This window comes from Bos grunniens, chromosome 29 (assembly GCF_055505025.1).
Source record: "Bos grunniens cultivar Pamir isolate PY7600 chromosome 29, Bosgru_T2T1.0, whole genome shotgun sequence".
NCBI classification, from domain to species: domain Eukaryota; kingdom Metazoa; phylum Chordata; class Mammalia; order Artiodactyla; family Bovidae; genus Bos; species Bos grunniens.
This window is the reverse complement of record NC_141193.1, coordinates 35210211-35234196: the sequence shown is the minus strand read 5'-3', so window position 1 is coordinate 35234196 and position 23986 is coordinate 35210211. Positions and strand designations below refer to the sequence as shown.

The 23986-nt window shown below is 42.6% G+C and overlaps 1 protein-coding gene across 2 annotated transcripts in view; it reads left to right on the top strand.

Annotated features, from left to right (window-relative positions):
• TENM4 (teneurin transmembrane protein 4) overlaps window positions 1-23986 on the top strand; it is a 1162188-nt gene that overhangs the window by 267476 nt on the left and 870726 nt on the right. The window contains exon 2 of one of the 2 annotated variants that reach the window (XM_086385810.1): window positions 2957-3130. The gene's annotated coding sequence lies outside the window, so the exon portion shown is untranslated. Of the gene's footprint in view, window positions 1-2796; window positions 3131-23986 lie in introns of those variants that run through there. The other variant, XM_086385811.1, reaches the window with a different exon arrangement.

The following is a 23986-nucleotide window of genomic DNA, read 5'->3' as shown; positions in this document are numbered from 1 at the left end:
AAGAAAGTGAAAAGTGTTAGTCACTTCAGTCGAGTCTGACTCTTTGAGACCCCATGGACTGGAGTCTGCCGGGCTCCTTGGTCCATGGAGTTATCCAGGCAAGAATACTGGAGTAGGTTGCCATGCCCTCCTCCAGGGGATCTTCCCAACCCAGGGATTGAACCCAGGTCTCCTACACTGCAGGCAGATTCTTTACCATCTGAGCCACCAGGGAAGCCAGTTTACAAAGATAGTAAGAAATCTTTGGTCAATAGCTATTCATACCGCAGTTATATGCATCTTTTTAGTGTCCACAGAGGGTGAAAATCTTCATGGAAAAGCATGTTACTGCAGATAAAAGTCAAGGTTTTGGACTCAGAACTGCATTTGAATTCTGCTTCCATCACTGATTAATTGTGTGACTGCAAGCAAATGACTGAGCCTTTTCATTTCTTCATTTGTAATAACATGTAGTTTATGAGGCCATTTCAGAACAAAGCAGATAAGGTACAAACAGTACCTTACAGACAGTAAGGTCTACACAAGGTCTCAACTAGAGAGTGGGCTACTCCAGAAATGTAGCTCCCTCCCCAACTCCACACACCCCCACACCCCCAACTCCACCCCCGACCCCCTCTTACCCCGGACTGGACCCATAGTCTTAACACTGGTATACTCAGCACCCCTTCCATCAGATCCTTCCCTGGTTGGCTCCCAGCCCCAAATCTCACTGGTTCTTTGTAAAATCCTTTGTCCCCTTTCACCCAATGAAGAGGGTTGTGCAAATCCCATTAATAGATTCCTTTGGCCATTTCACTGGACAGGTTTGGATTTGAAAGAGTATTTATTTGCGAGTTGCATTCAGTCTTTCTCAGAGGCCCTAGAAAGATCTAGGAACCTCTCAGGATTAACACTAGCTCCCAGCCCTTAGACCAGCTCCTGTGTGAGCTAAAGCACCTCTTCTGCCTCTCCCTGGCTCCCAGGGAAGGGAAATATCAACTTGCTGGCAAAAGTTTTAAAAAAATTTAGAGGAGGAAGAAAATGAATATTTACTGACCATATTTTTTAAAAATGTGAGGCCCCTGATATCAGACTTCCCCCAGGATGAGATTGTACATTTTTAGTCACTCAGTCATGTCCAGGTCTTTGTGACCCCATGGACTGTAGCCCACCAGGCTCCTCGGTCCATGGAATTCTCCAGGCAAGAATACTGCAGTGGGTTGCCATTTCCTTCTCCAGGGTATCTTCCCAACCCAGGGATTGAACCTGCATCTCCTGTGTTGTAGGCAGATTCTTTACCACTGAGCCATCAGAGAAGCCCTTCCCCAGGATTATCTCTCCCAAACCTTCCTACTCCCCACTCTTAGCAGCCATCATATCTTCTTTGTGTTATGGTTCCTTGTAGCTTTATCGACTCTCATGGACTCTTGAGAGCCAAGGGCTTTGCCTGGTTCTTTTTCATCTCACATCCCCCACACTGCCAAGCATCCGGTAAGCACTTAAGATGTACGCTCAATGAATGGAGAGTTAAACAGATGAATTCCTAAATAAATGAACATGTAAATTAATAGACAGCATGAAAGTAAAAGTGAAAGTTGCTCAGTCACGTCTGACTCTTTGTGACCCCATGGTCTATATGGTCCATGGAATTCTCTAGGCCAGAATACTGAAGTGGGTAGCCTTTCCTTTCTCCAGGGGATCTTCCCAACCCAGGGATCACCCACATTGCAGGCAGATTCTTTACCAGCTGAGCCACAAGGGAAGCCCAACAATACTGGAGTGGGTAGCCTATCCCTTCTCCAGTGGATCTTCCCGACCCAGGAATCGAACCAGGGTCTCTTTCATTGCAGGTGGATTCTTTACCAGCTCAGCTAATAGACAGCATATCTCTGAATAAATGTTTGAAAGTGATTGAATGAATAAATGAATGAATATATGTAGGAACAAACACATGTAAGAAAAAGTAAATGTTGTACATGCACAAAAATGTACGCATGTACCTTGATGGAGTGCATCAATTAATCCATTAATGAATGGCTTAAGAGATGAGGAAGTATATCAATGAATTGTGAATGAATAATTCAACAACACATACGTGAATGAATATTAGACAAGTGAACATATGAGTAAATGAGTACATGAATACATAAAGGAACTTATGCATAGAGGAGTGAATGAATACATGAATGAATTGTTGAATGCATGCATCCAGGAATGAATGAATGAGAGAAGGAGCCAACAAATGGGTGAATGAATGCCTTCCCTCTTTCCCTCAGGACCTCCCCATCCCCTTGAGTGTGCTGGTGATCAGAAAACCTAAGATTCAGAGGGTCAGTTGAGATTTCAGGAGGCAATGTTCGAGGCTAAAGGTCTGAGGGTGGACTAAGGGCTAGGGCCCAACTGTGCATAGTATATCCCTTTGCCGGCAGTCCCTGGGAACAGCTGCCACATCACCTCAGACCTGGACACAGAGGCGGCCACTGGCTCCAGCCAGTGGAACAGTAGGTGGCTGCTCCAGGAGGCATCAAGGCACAGGCAGTCCCCCTCTGGCCAGAGTTCCCTTTGCCCTACTCCCCACACTGCCTCCCTCCCAGCACCCCACTCCACCTCCAGACAAGAGCACAAGCCGGCAAGGCAACCAGAGAAAAGGAAATTAGTTCTCAGCATCCAAGGACAGCCTCCTTTAATGAAGAGGCTGCTGCAATAGCTTTGTAACAAGCGGCAACTCCTGTGTTGCGTTACAACAGGTTGAGCCATTCCACGCTCCCCAGTGCCAGGGCTCAGGGAAAGAGGGAGGGAAAACCACCCCTGAACACCAAGCACTTCTCCACACAGGCAGCCCCGGGGTCCGGACTCCACCAGGATTTGAAAGAACTGCCGCATTTCTCATCCAAGAGCTCAGCATCCTAACTCCCCTGCCTGCCCATCACTGAGCGATGCTTTTCTTTGCTTCTTTTTTTTTTTTTTTCTACTTCAGAATCCGAGCTTCAGCCAGCTCTGAGTGACTGACACTTTCTCCTCTCTTGGCCCTGGGAGTGGATTCATTCAGGATCGTGGTAAACCGGTATTTCAGGTCCCCTTGGCAACCTCCTGGCACTCTATCTCCTGAGGATTGTGCTTCTAAAGGACCTCGTGGAGACAAGACTTCTGGGTGAGAATCAACACCTTCTTCTTTGTTTCTTTGCTGCCACATTCAGGCTGGGTTGCTGTTTCGAAGAGAGGTGAGGTTGGTTGGGAGGAAAGGCTGTCCTGGAAGTTAGGAATGGGTAGGTAAAAGGTGATGGGGGAAGGGGCCAACTGAAAGATTCCTGGGAACACCACCTCCCACTTCAAGTCTCACTGTGTCCCTGCTTTTCTTATGATGCAACCATAGAGTAATACCTCCCACTGAAGGCCAGGGGACCCATCCAGCCTCAGACGCTTGTCAGTTATTGAATTAGTCATCTTAGATGTACACAGATACCTGGAAGAAATGTCCTGGATCACAGCCTCACCAGCCACACCTGAGAGGGTGGGCGGAGGGGCCTGGGCGTCCAATGCATCTCTAGAGTTGAGGGGGCAATGCTATGGTGTTTTGCGTGACATCCTTCAGCTCCAACTCTGGTTTCCTTTATCTGTGAAAGACTGCTTGAAAATTAAGTATTTTCCCACAAAGGGCTTTGAACAGAGTGGAAGAGATCTGTAGAGCTTTACCCACCACTACCTATCCCCCCACCCCCCCCACACACATACACACACACTTCGGTTTGGGAGGAGGGATGGCAGAAGGTGAAAGTGGCTACAGAAAGACTCTGGCCTTGGTGCCAAACTCCAAACAACAGTCACTGATGAAGACAGTGATGTGCAAATTACTGATTTTTATTGGACCCTTTGGGGAATACAGTTGTTTGTCAGGAAATGAAAGAGAATGTTTGTGCTTATAAAATTATATGGAAAATCAATGCAGTGTTAAGTATATTTTTTCAGTTACTGGAGTCAAGGAATGTTCTCCAGACAATTCTAGCAAGCTCAAAGGGAGGCAGAGAAATCCATAAGTACAGGCAAGGGGGTTGGGCAGAAAGGTCAAGTTGCTGTTGACTGCTACTCTCCTTCACCTGGACAAATGCCCAAGGGGCATGAGATGATGCAGGTCGTGGGTGGCTGCACTTCAGGTATTCCCAGCGATGCTGAGAACCTCACGCTGCAGAACAGTCTTCAGTCTAGACCTGTCTCTGGTTTCCTGTTTGTGGGCTCCAACCTAGCGGATCTGAGCCTTGAGTCCCTCTCACAGATGGGCTGGCCCCCCCGGGGGAGTTGAGAGGCCATAGAGCATGTTGCAGGGGAGGAGACAGGAACACCACCTTGTCTGAGTGGCTCAAGAGTTTTCAGTCATAGTATAAGCAGGGCCTTGGCACTCTTAAGTGGGTTCTGTGGGCCTTGAACAAGGGGCCGAGGTGGGGCATAGGAACAGCCGGGGCACCTGTCTGTTTGCCAAGCATTTGTCATTGCACTATTGCTGAAGGTCTTTAACATGAAGAAGTGAATAAGAATCCCAAGTCAAGCAAATTAGGTAGAACTTTTAGAAGATCATAGATTGATAGCCAAGAAGCTACCAGCAAAACTCCTACTTATGACTGTAAATTCTTTACCAGATGAGAATGAACTGATGTTTAAGAGGCTGAATTGGGGACCAGACAGCCTGCTCTGCGACACAGTCCTCTGCTGTGTGACCCAGGGCAAATGACTGCTCTCTCTGGGTTCCCGCTCCTTTGTCTGAATTCTTTGTGATAAGGAGCCCCCGAAGATGTCTTCCTGCTCTAAATCCTGTGATACTATGATGAGAAGGTCTTATTGATTAGTAGAAACAATACTATTGTGATGAAGAGGGGACCTGGACTGAGAGGGGCACAAATTGTTGTTCTGTCACTTAACAGCCATGTGTCTTCGGCAGGTCAGTGAACTTTCCTATGCTTCCATTTCTTCAACTGAAAAACGATTTTGCTAGCTAGCTCCACCTCCGCGCCATCCATAGTGGAGTTGCCTTGAGGATGAAACATAGTAATGCACGCTAGGGTGCTTGTCCCATCAGACACATGTCGGCTATAAAAATGAATAAAGGAAACTACACATTTTAGCAAAGTATCCTACTGCTGAAGCACTTACAGGGATGGTTGCAAAAAGCAACTAATAAATCCTACCTAATTATATCAGAGACCAAAATGATCCCTTTGGAAGTTCATGATGAGTACAATTGAACAACTGCATTACGACATGGACTGCCAAAACAGATAAACCAAAAGCATTGTATCCAAATTCTGTCTTTTCCACAATGCATTGATTTTACCATCTGTGAAATGGGTGTAACAAACCAAGGGCTCTTAGAGAATTAAATGTTGTAATACCTTCACAGGAGCGTCACATAGAGCTTGAGGCACTTGATAAATGGTACCAGTTATTATGTTAGTATTTATTATTCAAAGTTGATAATTAAAAAAATAAAGACCAAAGAACAAAAATACCCTATATCTTTTTTTTTTTAAACATAATGTTTCTGATTACTGGGCCCTGTTTTCTCTGCATGAAAGCTTTTCAGTGACTCTCTTCTTTCATTTACTTCTTCATTCATTGTTTTGTAAAGTGATGGGTGGAGATAACTGAAAATGTCATCTGGATTTTATTCAAGTATTAGACATTTCTCAAGGCTTTAGCTGTGTTGCAAACATCAGGCCCCAATGCTTATTTCAGGAATAGAATCCCCTTGCCAGAGAGTGGTGAAATTTAAGGGTAAACTGTCTTTGGCTGACATGACTCTGCAGGCTATGATTGTGTGTATGGCAATTACAGACCCAAGAACGTCTGACAAAGCATTTGATGATTCAAACAAGCACCACAAATCCCTTGAAAATAAAGACCATGTTTGGTCCATTCTTATTTTTATTGGCATAGAAATGGATATAATATAACACCTTCAGATCCTCAAACTACTATTTAAACTCCAGGCCTCATTTCAGGCCTGAGGATATGAGTTCATGAATATTCTGAAACTGAAGCTCTCATTTTCAAAAGGAGACTAAAACAAGTTTCAAAGTCATAAAATATACGGATCAAAGTTGGAAAATGAAAATACCATTCTTACATGTTTTCAGATTTACCTGCAATAGTCTTTGCTTGTCTGTCTTGTCCTGTCAGCCTCTCATATGGCCTCTTCTTCCATCACAGGCATGGATATAGTATCTAGCTCTTTCTCTCATGTACATGCTCAATGCATTACAATCCCCTTAAATTCTGATGATCTTTCCTCCCATGCAAAAGAGAAAGGGGCAAATGGCTAGCTCGCAAGTTATTTTTCTAAAAACATAATATACTGTGGTCTCAATTATGAGGTAGGCAAAAAAAGAGTAAAAAGAAACCAATAAAAAATTTTAAATACCATTCTTAAGGGCAGAAAGATAACAGAATTTGAGTGGTAGGCATCTGTGCATGGCAGAAATATAATTTTCTTGCTTTGCCCCACTTTTCTGTATTTTCGAATTTTCCATGATGTGCGTGTATTACTTTTAAGTAAAAAATTTTAATATTTTTAAAGGAATTTTATATTAAATAATGGTGCTTTTTCAGTATAACATGTTTCAAGTTAAATAGTTGCTAATAATATTTCACCTTTGTGCTGGCAAATGTCTCACTGGCATTTATACCTGACTTTTAAGCACGTACCAGAATGTCGTCTGCATGTTACCACTTCCAGGGTGTGATGACAATATGCAGGCATGCTCTGACTGGCTCGTCGTGCCTTCAGCTCTGGGTTAAGGCTTAACTGTAGGAGGTGCATCCCCTTGCCTACTGCCCCAGAGTCTGACTCAGAAGCTGCCCTGTGTAGGGCTCTGTGGGTAGAGCTCCTGGGGACTGGTGTCTGTGTTTAGACTTCCCTGCTGGGACTTCCAACATAGGCTGCCTACAAGTATTTTTTTTTCTGATTTTTAATAACACTGTTTTATTTTTTCTGATTATAAAAGGAATACATGGTCCTTACAGAAAATGTTAGTTAAACATAAAGAAGAAAATAAGATACCCACAATATTATATTTCCTCTCCCTAGAAATGATGTCTGTCGCACACTTAAGGATTCCCTTCCTCTGTGTGTGTGTATGTGTCTGGGGAACATTTTAAGCAGTGGGACTGCATTGTGTACATGTGTGTGTATGTGCACATGTATGATACGTGTGTCATAAGAGCTGTTTGTTTATAACAATTTTTGTGCCACATTGTAACACAGGTATCATAACTTTTTCAACCAGTCCTCTTTCCTGGGCATTCAGATCTCCCGCTTTTTTAATTTCGATTAGTGTAAGTTATGCTGTGCCAAACAGTCATAATTCCTATTTCCATCTTTTGCAGTATTTCCTTAATATAGATTGCTTGAATCGAAATTAATGGGTCAAAGAACATTGGCATTTAAAAAATTGTTTATAGTCAAAGAAATGCAAAAACAGTAATGAGAGGCAAGTGTGCTTGGATCCAATTGGAAAAACTAAAACTGTTTCTCACAAGCTTACAAACATTGGGAATTATTTTTCTTCTTCACCTTTGACATATTGATACACAAAAACCAGTCCTTTAATATCATTTTAATTTGCATTTCTTTGATTATTAGTGAGACAAAACTCTTTTTCATGTTGATTAGCCATTTGTTTTTTACTCTTCTATGTATTATCCTTTCGTGCCCCTTGTCCATTTTTCTACTGATTTTTTTTCCTTATCAATTCATAAAAGACCCATCTCCATTAAGGATATTAAACCTTTGCCACTTCTATTAAAAATATCTCCTCAATGTTATTTGCCTTTTATTTTTTAATGAATTCTTCTGACGTGCAGTCATTTAAGTCTTATGTAGTCCATCTACTGATGTCTTTCATTGCAGTTTCTTCCCTTTATTATCCTTAGAAGTGCTTTCTCTTTCAGAGATCAGATACTCACTTTCAGCATTTTCGAATTGGTTTGTTTTTAATATAAAAATCAAGCGTGAGTTGCGGCAAAAGACGAGTTGAGTTCTGTGAATTTTATCAGGTAGCTAGGGCCTCGAGATGCTCTTTCTATCTTTTGCATCATGAGAACAAACTGAGCATTTGCTTTTGAAATGTGCAAATGGTTCTGGGGATACAGACCAAGGATGGAACAGCGAGAAGGGATCTGCAGAAAAACCAGAGAATGAGAATTCTCAGTAGGTATGGGTGTTCCTCCTGTTGTGTACCAAATGTGGTTTTAAATGATAGTTGCTGAGAAGTTGTTTAACAGCAGGACCTCCATAAGTGCTGGTCCTAAGAAGTGAGTCAGAGAGATTCTTGCTGTGCGTCTAAAGAAGTATATGCTTGTTGGTCAAGGCCCTGCCACTGGAGGAACACAGCTGCGGTCTCAGGTGGCAGGTATGAAGCTAAATGATTCTGAATTAGATCTTTGCTCTGGGTCACATCGGACCAGCTCAATTGTCCCCTCTTGTTTCGAGGCTATGGTTGTTAGCTGGGAGCTCTAGAGCCAGGGTTTTCTGCATAGTGGAGGAAGTCCAGGGCCCCAGCAGGGATTGGGTGCTGGTGGCAGAAAGAGCATGGGTTTCAGGTTCTGCAGACCATCAGACTCTGCTCCGCCAGTTCCCAGCAGTGTGACTTAGAGCTTTACCTTGTCTATAAAATGGGGATAATAAGAGTTTACTAATGATATTAGTAATCTGTATAATGAGCTTGCAAGGTTATTATGAATAGTACAGAACTTCATACATGCTAAACACTCATCCTTTGGAAGCTTTGAAAATGAGTTGACTTGCAGTGTTTGTCTTTTGGGGCCCACGTTATAAAGCAGAGGGTCACCAACAGGCTACCTGTCTACCCAACAGGCTTCTCATGGGCCACCAAGCTACAGGGACCTATCTCCGCCATCTAAAAATTAGGACACACGGCCGAGAAAGGATTTACATGAATTTATATGTGTGAAAAACTTCACAATGTTAAAAAGGTAGAGTCCCATCCCATTATACATTGACTAAATTGCCTTTAATAGAAAAAAGTAAAATTGTACCAGGTGGAGGAGAACCACAAATTTAGTTACTTTTAAGGGACTGTGAAAATGATGAAGCAGAAGAAAAAGAGTCAAATCCTCTGGTTTAGAATATTCCACAATTCTTCCAAGTCATGCAGACGCCACCTCTGGTTTCTTTATTCATAGATTTCTAAATAGCGAAGTGGGTCGGGAAGGACCTGTGCAGTGGAGAGGTCTCTCTTCAGCTGATGCGTTAGACCAGGGCCATAGAAAATTTCAACCCAAATAAATGGGGAAAAAAAGCATTATTTGAAGGGGAAAAAAATGGGTATCCCTTAGAACATTGAAAATATGTGTCATACTGTCATGTCCTTTGCAGCTTTAGAAGCCTTTTGTTGGTTCGAGACTAGAATAATGTATTATGTAGAGATTTATTAATAAAATAATTATGTTGGGCATTCTGAGTTTAAAGGGACCATCCATTCAGGTAGTACTTACACATTTAGTAATTTAACTCAGAAAAAAATTACAGTGTGGTCACCCACGGAGCTGCTGAATTTGAAGAGAGCTCTGAGCTCCCTGTTTGTATCCTGTTTAGAAGCAGCCAGTAGAAACCTGAGCCCATCAGAAAACAACGGTATTAGCACAAGAACGAAACACCTGGATTTCCTGGATTTTGTGTCCTTACACATCGTAAGCAGATTCCGAAAGTATTTATTTTCACAAATGGTGAACTGTGGGTAAAGAACTCTTTTCTGGAGACAGCTTTTACCACTTGGAACCTGGTCCAATCAGCCTCACTCCAAAAAAAAGTGCCTTTCTTCTGACACATAGTTGCAAATCACACTTCTGCCAGCCCACCACACCCTTATCAGAAAATCTAGCATATAGAAATGCTTCTATGCTAGAAGCCGGTGTCTCCGTTTTTGCTGAGGGGGGAATGAAGAATGAACGAAGAGAAATATAGCGGAGTAGCCAGCTTGCATACAGGAGGAAAGAGCTTGCTGTAGCACACCCAGGTTGAGTAATAGCAGCCCTCTGAGTTAGCCATAAATAACTTTGCAAGCCTGCGGGGCCTTGGTTCCCTGATTATTGAGAATTTGCCACAAAATGGCCTGTTAGCAGGAATTTAATTTACATAGGTTATGGAAATAAGCTAAAATAGGGAAAGCATGGCTTCAGAATTCTGAATTTAGAAATACTTAAACTGTGAGTCAACCAATGGCAGACACAGCTTGGCATCAGAAGTCTTGAAATCTAGTCTCAGCTCTGCTGCGAAATAGATAGTTGGATGACCTTCGCCTATGGTACCACTCTGAGTCAATTTCATCAATGAAATATGAAAATAATAGTTATAAAAATACTGACATTACAGCATTGTTGTATGACCACTGACATCGAGTAGACAAAGGTGGCTTATGCACTGCCCACATGAAACAGACGCTGGTGTTGGTGGTGTTGGTATAGAAATGGGGGGCCACATGTACAGTGCTAAGACTCCTGGCTGTAGACCCAGGCTACCTGACTGTTGCTCTCGACTCCACCCCCTGCTTTAGCTCCAGTTTCCTGGCTCTTGGCTTCAGTGTTTCCATCTGTACTATGGAGTCATCAACACTGCAAATTTCACCTCACTGAGATAATGTGTACGGAAGGTCACGCGTATATACGAATGACTCCAAAGGGACAGAGTCTGCATTTTCTCTTCATGGCATCCTCAGAGATTAGCACAGTGGCTGGAACAATGTAAATGCAAATAACTATTTGTGGAATGAAAAGAAAATATGACTCTCATGCTTCATATTGTCTCAGAGCTCAGAGCAGGGTCAGGAGATATTTATTTTTTTCTGACTGTAAATGCCTTTCCAGTTCCAGGGTTAGGCAAATCACAGCTTGTTGTGTTTTATCTCTAAAGGGACGTGTAACTTTTGCTACCATTTCTGTTCCACTCTGATTTGGAAATGTCATCAGAAAGGGGAGAAAGCACTGTTCCATGCCAGCCTCAGGATTTGCCCAGAGACATAGGGCTACTTGGTAGCAGAGATAGAATTGGAACTCAGGTCAGGCTAACCCAGAGCTCTCCACTTTTCTGTCTGTGTGGGTATACTTAACAACTTGAAGAGCAGCTGTTATCCAGAGGAAGCCCACTTGGAGAAACTTCTGCCTTCATTTATGAGGTTTGTGCCCACTGGAGGTGGGAAAGGACATGGCTTTAGGATTTCAACACTTCACAGCTTATACCAGATGCATAGGAATTATAACATGCCGTCCTGCATGGTTGTAGGTAAAAAGCTCTCTGTGGCCCACCTTGGGAAATTACTTCAGGGGAAAGTCACATATTGTCTTAAGCATCTGAATCATTCCTCTACAATAATTTCCTCATCAAAAAATTTTATTTGGAGCAGAAAATTACCAGGAAAGAGTCACAGAGCTGTAGATGTTAGAAGAACAGATTACATAAAAAATTTCCCCTTCAACTCATGCACCTGCATCCTCCTGTTTTTCTAAGATCTGTAAGTGTTGGAATAACCTATCAGACTGATCTACACTCAGTGTGATACTTGTAAAGATGTGTGAAAAGGAAATCATGAAATCACCAAACCTTCTAGAGCAGGGGATCCCAATCCCCACGCCACGGACCGGCCAGTTTGGAACCTGGTCTCACAGCAGGAGGTGGACAATGGGGTATTCACAGCCACTCCCCATCACTGGCATTACTGCTGAGCTCTGCATCCTGTCAGACCAGTGGCAGTATTAGACTTTCATAGGAGCATGAACCCTACTGTGAACTGTGCATGCAAGTGATCTATGTTTTGAACTTTTTATGAGAATCTAATGCCTCATGATCTGAGGTGGAGCTGAGGCAGTGATGCTAGCACTGAGGAGTGGATGAAAATGTGGATTATCATTAACATGAGCGGAGAAAGCAATGGCATCCCACTCCAGTACTCTTGCCTGGAAAATCCCGTGGATGGAGGAGCCTGGTAGGCTGCAGTCCAGGGGGTCGCTAAGAGTCGGACATGACTGAATGACTTCACTTTCACTTTTCACTTTCATGCATTGGAGAAGGAAATGGCAACCCACTCCAATGTTCTTGCCTGGAGAATCCCAGGGATGGGGGAGCCTGGTGGGCTGCCATCTATGGGGTCGCACAGAGTTGGACATGACTGAAGCGACTTGGCAGTAGCAGCATCAGCATCAGCATTAACAAGAGAGATTTGACTGCACAGAGACCATGATAAGTCAGTTGCTTGCAGATTCATGTCAGAACCCTATCAGTGAGTGGCAAGTAATGGTGAGCTGTATAATTATTTCTATTATATATCACAATGTAATAATAACAGATATAAAGTGCACACGAAATGTAATGTGCTTGAATCATCCTGAAACTGTCTCCCCTCAACCCCTGGTCTGTGGAAAAATTGATGTCCACAGAACTGGTTCCTGGTGCCAGAAAGGCTGGAGATGCTGTTCTAAAATCCTACTTCTAAGATCTTGGCAAATGGATCCCATCTTTTCCCTCTTATCCCCAGCCTTAGACATTTTTGCTGATTTGACTAGCAAAGTCAAAACAGCTCTTTTCCTAAACAATCCTGCCAGCTTCCACAAGAAAGTCTGACTGCTTGGAAGGTTTCTACTTGGCCATTGGCATGGTTTTCATCTACTGGAGAAAGAAAATAAGGTTTGCTTCCTGTCGTGGATGGGTTTGCATTTAAAAATGTGCTGTATGCAAATATAACATCATTGCATTTCACCTAATTAATGGCTTGAGAATCCCTTGGACAGCAGGGAGATCCAACCAGTCCATCCTAAAGTAAATCAGTCCTGAATATTCATTGGAAGGACTGATGCTGAAGCTGAAACTCCAATACGTTGGCCACCTGATGTGAAGTACTGACTCACTGGAAAAGACCCTGATGCTGGGAAAGATTGAAGGCAGGAGGAGAAGGGGATGACAGAGGATGAGATGGTTGGATGGCATTACCGACTCAATGGACGTGAGTTTGAGTACACTCCAGGAGTTGGTGATAGACAGGGAAGCCTGGTGTGCTGCAGTCCATGGGGTCGCAAAGAGTCGGTCACGACTGAGTGACTGAAGTGCACTGATGAATTAATGGCTGAATAAACTAACTGAATTAATGGCTATCATGGGTGAAGTACAGCACTGTGCTTAGAGTTCTGCACACAGAGTAATTGTTTAAGGTGTATGTACAGGATGTCACTGATACAGATAGTAATGGGAGCTTTGATGATAACAGATTTTAAAGCCTTTTTAAGAATATCATGGGCATGTCTAAAAAAAAGCAGTGTGAAATGAGAATTTTAAATTTCTACTTTATGAGTATAAAATAAACCTGAGCAGTAATCCTTGTCCATAGTAGATATAATACTAGCTTACTCCTCATCCTACTGTCTGGCCTTCTCTAGATTTGTTCATTTGTCTCAAGATATGTTTTTTAAGCCTGTACTGGGCATTATGCAGACAATAGTCAACAGGACAGGCACCTGCCCTCTTGAAGGTTCCAGAACTGCAGGAAAGACTAATGTTGGACAGGCCACCACTGGTAATGGTGAGTGTTGTTGTTGTTTTTTTTTTTTTTAAAAGAGAAGAGTCAAGTGTAACAGTCAGGTTTGAATATTCTCTTTTGGAGCCTGTCACAGCTATCACTCTCTGAGCATGTGTTTCTACTTTGCCTAGAACCAGGCAAGTATCATGTTAGTTCATGTGTTCCTGGCCTCTGAAGGCAGAATTAGGGCTTTTTTAGTAGTGTGTTCCCAGAACATGGTCCAGGTGCTTTTATCAAGAGGCTACTTGGTGCCTTTCAAGTACTCTGGCCCTGAAGTCAGAGTCTTTGGGTTTCAATCAGAGCCCCACCACTTATTAGTTAAGTGGACTTAAACGATGAACAATTATGTAGCCGCTCGCCTCACTTTTACCATCTGTAAAATGAAGACTTAAAATGTCATATAACTATTGGGATTGTTGGGAGGATTAAATGAATTACTCATATAAAAAGCACATAAAAGAATGCCTGGCAGATAATAACTGCTTTTTCAGTGTTGGCTGGTGCTGCCACGGCACTAATGAATACTTTATGTTGAGATTATGTGTTTAATCTGTCTGTCTGCCTCCTTAGACCATGCATGCTTAGATATCAGGGTCCTTGATTTATTTGTCCCTCTATTCTCGCTCTCAGCACAGGGTTTGGCACCCAGGAAGGCTACAAGCAGAGCCTGCTAAATGAATGCAAGAGTGATGAGTCCCCACAAACAGGATGCTCAGGGCCCATGTCAAAGGAATTTAGGTCAACGTCATTCTAGGAACTTGGCTCATGCTGCCTGATATGATTTTGTTCCATTTCTTGGTGAAGAACCAGTAAGGAAAGAAAAGTAACTAGATCTTTTGAACCAACCCTTGGTGTGCTCCTTGGCTCCTTTATTTCAATGAAGACTCTCCTCTGGTTCCTTGGACACCGTGAAAAATAACTAGCATTTGTTTAGCTTCAGCCATCACATTCTTTGAAAGAGAAAACAACACCGTGTCTTTTTTTTTTTTTTAATTATGCCAAGCCGCGTGTGTGAGAGTCCTGCAACACCATGCAATTTTATTTTGTCAAGTGCCTTTCATCACAAGCTGCATCCCTGTCATTCCAGTTAAACAATGACTGATAAGGTGTTTGGGGCGGTAGGAAGGAGGGCAGTGAAGGAACCGAAACAAAGGAGAAAGTCTGTGAGCACAGGGACCTCTCGTCAGACTTTCAGGGGCCTCCAAGTCTCCATCCGGCGGTGATTGTTCAGTAACGTTTCAAGCAGAATAACTGGAATGGAGACGTGGTTTAGCAAATGGCTTAAACAATGGCTTTGATTTCATGGTGATAACACAGTTACACTGTACTTCTGTGCTGCTCTGAAGCTCTTTATACGCCAGGCAGGGCTTCCTGTTTAGCAAGGCGTGTCTCTGCAGACAAAATGCTGTCCCCCTCTGTATTGTCAGTGGAGAATCAGAGCAGCCATGAGCACTTCAGAGGGGCCCCGCAGTGTCCACCCGTGTCCCAGAGTCAGGGAACACGAGGCCTGACATTGCAGTATGGAGAAGTGCATTCTTCATCCTCGGTTGGTCAGGCATTACTGTACGCACTTCATACACTTCGTTTCAGGGAACAAGGCCCATAGGCCCGATACACCCAGGACCTGAGAGCTAAGAATGTTCACATTTTTAAAAGATTGTTTAAAAAAAGAACAACAACAATAAGTACAAGACAATATGCAGCAGATATTGTATGTGGCCTACCAAGCTTGACATATTCACTTTCCGGTCCTTTTTAGAAAAATATGCTGATTCCAGCTTCATCTTATTAATTCAGTCAATAAAATGATGTGAGCATTTATTGTCCCCATTCTGTAATTTGGATCCTGCATCTTAAAAAGGATAAGTACTCATCTGATATTACCCACTTAGTCAGTGTAACTACTACCCAGGGATCATAAACTCCGCTATCTCCAGGACTTGGGCAGATAATGTGAATGAATACATGGGCCCAGGAGGGGCTGTGACAATACAGAGGTGACATGGCCTTTCCAAAGGACAGCTGCAGTGCAGTTCAGGCCAATGATGACTCACCAAGAACACTGACCCATGCTACTAATTTTCTGATCTTTCAAGGAGAGCCAGGAAGCCAGATTTTTATGTAAAATCTCCTAATTTCCAAAGGCTGGCCAACCAGACTCAAAGTTTATTTAATGTTACATGGTTCATACAAAACAGGCTTGTGGGCTGAATGTAGCCCAAGAGCCTACAGTTTGAAACCAGTGCATATTATTATGAGTTCATTTGTTCCAACCCCTTTGCTTAACAGTGAGAAAACTGAAAATTGGAAAGGAAGAGTGAATTGACTAAGATCACAGCACTATTAAGTGGCAAAACCCAAATCATTTGATTGTATTATATGAGCTCTCTCTCCTGAGCACTGCTCTGATTTCTAATTGGTACCACAGATAGTTCGGAAGTAGGAATGATTTCTTATAGACTTATCTAAACCACCAAAGACTGATGCTGAAGCTGAAGCTCCAATACTTTGGCCACCTGATATGAAGAGTCAATTCACAGGAAAAGACCTTGATGCTGGGGAAGATTGAGGGCAGGAAGAGAAGAGGGTGACAGAGGATGATATACTTGGATGGCATCACCAACTCAGTGGACATAAGTTTGAGCAAACTCCGGGAGATGGTGAAGAACCGGGTAGCCTGGCATGCTGCAGTTCATGGGGTCACAGAGTCAGATACAAGTTAGCAACTGAACAATGACAAAAAATCACCAAGTGCTACAAGAAGATAGCAGAAGTTCAGACAGACCTGAAGGGTACAGCTTAAAGATCATCTGGAGCCTCTTCCTCATAATTTTATAGTTTTGGAAAACAATCAGAGAGGGTTCCTGAAAAACCCAAAGTCACACAGTTAAGAATGGAGATGGGTCTCTGACCTCAGATCCTAGACTTATTCCAGTGCTTTTGCTTGACCCTCTGATGGACTTGAATTTTTCAGATGTCTCTCCAAAATCTCCTTTATTATGCCTTGTGTAACACATGAGCATGGTTCTAGCTGAGCCTATGCTGAAATTCACACACAGCTGGGTTGTTGTTGTTCAGTTGCTCAGTCGTGTCTGACTCTTTGTGACCCCATAGACTGCAGCCCATCAGGTTTCCCTGTCGTTCACCATCTCCTGGAGCTTGCTCAAATCCATGTCCATTGAGCTGGTGATGCCATCCAACCATCTCATCCTCCATCGTCCCCTTGTCCTCCCGCCTTCAATCCTTCCCACCATCAGGGTCTTTCCTAATGAGTTGGCTCTTAACATCAGGTGGCTAAAGTATTGGAGTTTCAGCTTCAGCATCAGTCCTTCCAATAAATATTCACCATTGATTTCCTTGAGGATTGACTGGTTGGATCTTCTTGCAGTCCAAGGGACTGTCAAGAGTCTTTTCCAGCACCGCAGTTCAAAACCATGAATTCTTCGGCGCTCAGCCTTCTTTATGGTTCAACTCTCACATCCATACATGACTACTGGAAAAGCCATAGCTTTGACTAGACGGACCTTTGTTGGCAAAGTAATGTCTCTGCTTTTTAATATGCTGTCTTGGTTGGTCTAGCTTTTCTTCCAAGAAGCAAGCATCTTTTAATTTCATGGCTGCAGTCAGCATCCACACTTATTTTGGAGCCCATGAAAAGAAAGTCTGTCACTGTTTCCACTGTTTCCCCATCTATTTGCCATGAAGTGATGGAACCAGATGCCATGATCTTCGCTTTCTGAATGTTGAGTTTTAAACCAGCTTTTTCACTCTCCCCTTTCACCTTCATCAAGAGGCTCTTTAGTTCCTCTTCATTTTCTGCCATTAGGGTGGTCATCTGCATATCTCAGATTATTGATATTTCTCCCCACAATCTTGATTCCAGTGTGTGCTTCATCCAGCCTGGTATTTCACATCAGGTACTCTGCATACAAGTTAATTAAGCAGGGTGACAATATACAACCTTGTGCATAACAGTATAAAAAGGCACAGCTTAGAACATCTAGCAAATTAAATGGATCCTCACTCCTTCCACTCATGTTGGAAGCTAGCCTGAGTTGACTTGCTTGCAGGGTGGTGAATTCTAGGTGAGCTAGGAGTAAAGACTAATGATGGGAAAGGGGATACAGAAGGACAGAAGTTTTATTTCCCCAGGCCAGTAAGCTTACAGGTGGCAGCTGGCAGAGCTGTTTTCATAAAGAACCTGTGAGATTCAGTCCTGTTACCCGGGGTCCATGTGACTTTGCGTGGGAGATGGGCTTCTCCCTATTTCTGCAAGAAACACATCACAACTCTGCTGAGGGCTCATAGGAAGGCATGAGGCCTTTCCATACCTTGAGGATCCTGAGTTTCAGAATGCCTGGAACTAGAACTGCAGGTGGAATGCTCAGAGAAGGCACGAAATGCAGTGGTAACAGTGAGAAGATACCCTTGGGCTTCATAGGTGGTGGGAAGAAGAGAGTATCTTGCAACCACAGCTGTAGAGAGGGCTGTGAGTGCATATGAGACACACCGGTACTCCTGGAAAATGTGTATGGTGGGAGATGTGAATGCCTGCCAGTCCTTCTCGGGTAGGAAAATGGAAGGTGGATAATGAAAGTTGTACTATTACTGTTTATGGAAAAAATGCAAATGTGAATGTGTTAGTCTCTCAGTTGTGTCCAACTCTTTGTGACCCCATGGACCGTAGCCCACCAGGCTCCTCTGTCCGTGCAATTCTCCAGGCAGGAATACTGGAGTGGGTAGCCATTCCCTTCTCCAGGGGAATCTCCCACACCCAGGGATTGAGCCCAGGTCTCCAGCATTGCAGGCAGATTCTTTACCCTCTGAACCACCAGGGATATGGTACCATTACTGTTCCCATGGGCTCCTTTGTACCCTGAGAAGTTAGGTTCCATATGACACAGCTGCCACAGAGAGATCTCAGTCTGGAGCCTAGTCAAAGCGCAGTCCTGGGACTAGCAGTTTCAGGGTCACCTGGGGGCTTTGTAGAAAAGCAGACTCTCAGCCCTGTGCCAAGCCGACTGAACTTGAATCTGCAGTGTAACCAGAGCCTGGGTGATCTGTGAGGACATTAAAGTTTGAGAAGCTCTGGCCGTGGTATCAACAGCTCCAGGCAAATTGCAGGTTCTAATCTGAGAACTGTCCGTTTTTGTTTTGTGATATTGACCAACTTCTCCACTCCTCTCCTTGCTCATTTTTAAAATCAAGATAATAATGATATCTATTTATAGCATTATTGTGTTGTTTAATTGAGATATTGTGTAAAGCTTGTGATTGATGCCTATACATTCTTAGTAAATAATGATTATCATCATGACTATGATTACTTTTGATAATCCAGAACTTGTCATCAAAGCATTTGTAAGAGAGGCTTCTCTGGTTCCCCTGTGCATTACCTTCTCCCTAGTAATCCAGTGAGCTTTCCTCTCACTTCAACACAGCCTACCAGTAATTTTAATATTAAACATGTAGCTGGTCTTTATTGATATTCTTCAGAGGACTAGGGACTAAAAATACAAGCCAGATAACATCCCAGTTACCCTCACTACAACCAGTAAGGTTATCTGCTCTTGAAAGGTGAGGAAATTCAGGGTCCCAGGCTCACCCAGGGCCCTGGAAACAGTAAAGAGTAGAGACAGAGTTCTTCCCCAGGAAGGAGCTCAAGACCAGGAAGTGGTTGCAAACCCCTTAAACTGCTGGCCTTAGGGCTGTGGACATCTGTTGCACATGGAGGGCTTACCAAGCATGTTCTTTTTTTTTTTAATTGGAGAATAATTACTTTACAATATTATAATGTATTTTGCCATACATCAACATGAATCGGCCACAGGTACACAAGTCCTGAACTCAAGTCCTGAACTCCCCCTTCCACCTGCCTTCCCAACTTATCCCTCTGGGTTATCCCAGAGCACAGGCTTTGGGTGCCCTGCATCATGCATCGAACTTCCATTGGTCATGGATTTTACATAAGGTAATATACATATTTCAATGCTATTCTCTCAAATCGTCCCACCCTCACCTTTTCCTGCTGAGTCCAAAAGTCTGTTCTTTACATCAGCGTCTCCTTTGCTGCCTTGCATGTAGGATCATTGATACCATATTTCTAAATTCCATATATATGTGTTATTGTGCAGTATTTGTCTTTCTTTTTCTGACTTACTTCACTCTGGACAATAGGCTCTAGGTTCATCCTCATTAGGACTGACTCAAATGTGTTCCTTTTTATAACTAAGTAATATTCCATTGTGTATATATACCACAACTTCCTTATCCATTCATCTGTGGATGGACACCTAGGTTGCTTCCATGTCCTAACTATTTTACATAATGCTGCAGTGAACACCGAGGTACATGTATCTCTTTCAGTTCTGGTTTCCTCAGGGTGTATGCACAGCAGTGGGATTGCTGGGTCATTACCAGCCACTTTCATCCCCACTCCCTTCTCAACACCTACTAAAGTGAGAAAGAAATGAATAAAAGGGAAAAAAAAAAAAACTGGAAAGGAGAGAATAGGATTTTGGATCGTTCAAGCAGATGGGGAAGAAATAATTGACTTAGGCAAACCTGTGAAAGTAAAACCTAAATGACCAGGGGCAAAAGCTCAGAATCTATCTCATTTTCACTGTTGAGCCCCAGGAAGGCTCAGAAATTAGAAGCTCAGGCATTTCTGAAAGTGAGGGGTCTGGGAAGGGTTGAGAACAGAAAGATGGGTTGAATGTGTTAAGAGTCCCTCCCTCCCTGCCCTGCTCTCCTGGGCTCCAGCAGGTACAGGAATGGAAATCTATTGTCGAGAATGAATGAACCCAAGATGCTCTGGATATTTGGAAAGCAGCATCACTGAAAGTATACAGTCTGTGCCGGAAATAGAAACAAGAGGAGTAAACGAACTCTGTATATAAATGATGAGACTGCCTTCCAGTCCTTCCCCCATTAAGCTTCTAGAAAATCTTAGCAGCCAGTCTGGTTGACCCTCTTGTTGACCCTGGCCCCCAGGAAGAGACTGGAGAATTCTTGTGCAACTGAGTAGCCCCTGAGAAAAGACTTACAGATACTGTTTTGGAATCAACAGTAAAATAACCTAGCCAGATCATCCTATAAGGAAGTCCACCAGGCAACACATCTGGCTCTGAAATCTCTGGTTAGTTTTTAGTTGATTGGGTATGGCTAACCCTAGATCACCAGTATCTGATGAGCAAAGCCCTAAACACAGAAACAAAATGACAATTTTTTAAAACCCTAAAGAGTACAAAGGCAATGGTAGAAAATTTCATAAAATGCATCATTAATATCCTTAGAGAAATAAAGATATTATGTAGATGAAACAAGAACTGGAGGCTTTTTAAAGAGAAACATTCAAATGGTTTAAACAGGCTCCTGAAAATTAAAAAATATGACCACAGAAATAAAAATGCCAACAGATGGGTTGGTAGACAAAGCTGAGAAAATCTCCCAGAAAGTAGAACACAAAAGACACAAATATTAAAAGAGAGAGAGAGGATTAAAAAATTAGAAACAGTCTCAGTCAGTTCAGTCACTCAGTCATGTTTGACTCTGTGACCCCATGGACTGCAGCATGCCATGCTTCCTGGTCCGTCACCAACTCCCAGAGCTTACTCAAACTCATGTCCATCGAGTCAGTGATGCCATCCAACCATCTCATCCTCTGTCATCCACTTCTCCTCCTGCCTTCAATCTTTCCCAGCATCAGGGTCTTTTCCAGTGAGTCAGTTCTTTGCATCAGGTGGCCAAAGTATTGGAGCTTCAGCTTCAGCATCAGAATCAGTCCTTCCAATGAATATTCAGGATTGATTTCCTTTAGGATTGACTGGTTTGATCTCCTTTCAGTCCAAGGGACTCTCAAGAGTCTTCTCCAACACCACAGTTCAAAAGCATCAGTTCCTCAGTGCTCAGCTTTCTTTACGGTCCAACTCTCACATCCATTCATGACTAATGGAAAAACCATAGCTTTGAACAGTATGAAAAGGCAAAAACACTGAAAGATGAACTCCCCAGGTTGGTAGGTGCCCAATATGCTACTAGAGAAGAGTGGAGAAATAACTCCAGAAAGAATGAAGAGACAGAGCCAAAGCAAAAACAACACCCATTTGCGGATGTGACTGGTGATGGAAATAAAGTCCAATGCTGTAAAGAGCAATATTGTATAGGAACCTGGAATGTTAGGTCCATGAATCAAGGTAAATTGGAAGTGGTCAAACAAGAGATGGCAAGAGTGAACATCGACATTTTAGGAATCAGTGAACTAAAATGGACTGGAATGGGTGAATTTACATCAGATGACCATTATATCTACTACTGTGGGCAGGAATCCCTTAGAAGAAATGGAGTAGCCCTCATAGTCAACAAAAGAAACACTATAGGAGGTCCCATATCTGAATAAAAAGATTTGGAAATAACAAGAAAATCAGCAATAAAACATTTCAAACAGATCTTTCCATTTCCAAAGTAAAAGAATTCAGATCCAGATCCATTGAAAGAAACAAGACCCACACCAAGCATCACACAATTTCTGAACACTGGGGAAAAGAGAAGATCCTAAGTTTTCAGAGGTGGTGGTGGTTTCGTCGCTAAGTCATGTCTGATTCTTGCGATCCCATGAACTGTAGCCTGCTAGGCTCCTCTCTCCATGGGATTCTCTAGGCAAAAATACTGGAGTAGGTTACCATTAAGAGGCAAAATTGTATCAGACTTCTTAGGAACAACACCAGAAGCAAGAGGACAATGGAACCATCGATGTTCTTAAAATTATAGGGAATTTATTTCCAATCTAGAATTCTACATCCAGCCAAATCAGTTCTCAAAAGCTTTACCTCTGACAGATTCTCAGTATGAATAGGAAACAAAGGAGGAGGAAGACATAGGATCCTGTAAATAAAAGATACAATTACAGGAATGAGAGCCAATAACATTTCCAGGAATACGGTGGTGGGAGATCCTAGAACACGAGCTATTCGACAAGCTAGAAAGAAACTAGTATGTATTGGAATCATTCAGACAAAGGGGAATTACACTGCTAAGTAAAGGAAAGGAGAAAGTAAAGAAAAGAAAATGTAAAAAAAGAAATTGACTTTTTTGTGATTGGATGAATTGGAAAGTACTGAGAGAAGATTTATTATTTGGCAGAGAGTTACCTAGATATCTAAAATGCTAATAAGGACATATGAAAAAAAAAGCCAATGATTAACTCAAGAGGAAACAAAAACTAAAATAAGAAAGCACATCTTAGTATACTACATGGTTTAGCTGAGAATAATATTTACACAGTAGTTATAGTGAAAATACTAACCTCTAACCAAAAATTAGGGTTACCTTGCTTATTAAACTTATATGCAGAGTACATCACGAGAAACGCTGGGCTGGAAGAAGCACAAGCTGGAATCAAGATTGCCAGGAGAAATATCAATAACCTCAGATATGCAGATGACACCACCCTTATGGCAGAAAGTGAAGAGGAACTAAAAAGCTTTTTGATGAAAATGAAAGAGGAGAGTGAAAAAGTTAGCTTAAAGCTCAACATTCAGAAAAGTAAGATCATGGCATCTGGTCCCATCACTTCATGGCAAATAGATGGGGAAACAGACTTTATTTTGGGGGGCTCTGAAATCACTGCAGATGGTGATTCAGCCATGAAATTAAAAGACGCTTACTGCTTGGAAGGAAAGTTATGACCAACCTAGATAGCATATTAAAAAGCAGAGACATTACTTTGTCAACAAAGGTCCATCTAGTCAAGGCTATGGTTTTTCTAGTGTTCATGTATTGATGCGAGAGTTGGACTGTGAAGAAAGCTGAGCGCTGAAGAATTGATGCTTTAGAACTGCGGTGTTGGAGAAGACTCTTGAGAGTCTCTTAGACTGCAAGGAGATCCAACCAGTCCCTCCTAAAGGAGATCAGTCCTGGGTGTTGGAAGGACTGATGCTGAAGCTGAAGCTCCAATACTTTGGCGAAGTAAAACCTCATGCGAAGAGTTGACTCATTGGAAAAGACCCTGATGCTGGGAGGGATTGGGGGCAGGAGGAGAAGGGGACGACAGAGGATGAGATGGCTGGATGGCATCACTGACTCAATGGACGTGAGTCTGGGTAAACTCTGGGAGTTGGTGATGGACAGGGAGGCCTGGCGTGCTGAGATTCATGGGGTCACAAAGAGTTGGACATGACTGAGCCACTGAACTGAACAAAAAATTATGATGTAAGTACATTGAGAGGATGGGGAAAATAGAATTTCTCTGTAAAGGGAAAAAACACAGCCATTAAATTATCATCTTGAATAACAGAAAGTATATTGATAATATCTAATAATTAAAAATCCACACTCTAGTTATAGGATAAATAAGTATTAGTACAACATGATAAAAATAGTTAATACTGCTGTATGTTAATATGAAAGTTGTTAAGAGGGTAAATCCTAAGAGTTCT